Genomic DNA, 897 nt, shown 5'->3' on the forward strand with positions numbered 1-897 from the left:
ACCCACCCTTGTATGCATGTCTTTTTGGTTAGAAGTTGAACATATGTTTAATGTGTTTTATAGTAAAAACATTTAACTTGAAAAGAAGGATGTTATTTTCTTTTATGAAAAGACTTTGTTTTCAGTTTGATTTTCATTTTACATACCATCCCAACCTTTTCTGATTTGGGGTTGTAAAATGTGAACACAAAAGCTTTTTTTTTTGTGAACATTATAAAACAGATCAATTCGTATTAAACAATTTGAAAGACATAGACATCTAATATGTGTGTGTCTGAGAGAGAGAGCATTTCAATTAATGCCTATAGTTCAATATTTGTTAGGTGCTTATAGTCCAGCTGAACAGCATGTCACCAATAACCCGCTGCATTATAGCAACTGAAAGAAGCATTACTTCATCAATCTATATATCTGCCTTCCAGATGTGTTAGCACACTGCTAAACAGGGCTGCTTACGTCAGTGAAAGCCTCGTTAGCGCAGTCGGTAGCGCGTCAGTCTCATAATCTGAATGTCGTGAGTTCGACCCTCACACAAGGCAGTTTATTTACTTGCTGAAACAGTTCCCATGCATAGCTGCACTTTTACAAAATCACTCTCCCACAGATTCTAATAGATGTTTTTATGTCACTCATGCGGCATCAGCCCAGCGTACTTCCATAACTGTGCAAAGAACTTCTTCAGAAGTAGATACCATTACTCGTCTCATAGCGGATCCACAAACCTTCCAATTTCAACATCTAGCCCAAACTGATCTCAGATGCAAGCTTCTGTACAGTCATCCGCATCCCATGGCTAAGATTTCACCTGCAACAGTAGCCAATCGAGCAACAACAAAATTCAGCAACAGCAAAATCTGTGACGAGGGCCATATACTTGTTGACTGTTACACTTGTATC

At 38.5% G+C, this 897-nt stretch overlaps 1 non-coding gene across 1 annotated transcript; it reads left to right on the forward strand.

Annotated features, from left to right (window-relative positions):
- The first annotated feature begins 466 nt into the window (after positions 1 to 466).
- Positions 467 to 539, forward strand: trnam-cau (transfer RNA methionine (anticodon CAU)). The gene has a single exon. It is a non-coding gene; the product is annotated as a tRNA-Met (tRNA).
- Positions 540 to 897: the final 358 nt, after the last annotated feature.

Source organism: Brienomyrus brachyistius, chromosome 4 (assembly GCF_023856365.1).
Source record: "Brienomyrus brachyistius isolate T26 chromosome 4, BBRACH_0.4, whole genome shotgun sequence".
NCBI lineage: Eukaryota > Metazoa > Chordata > Actinopteri > Osteoglossiformes > Mormyridae > Brienomyrus > Brienomyrus brachyistius.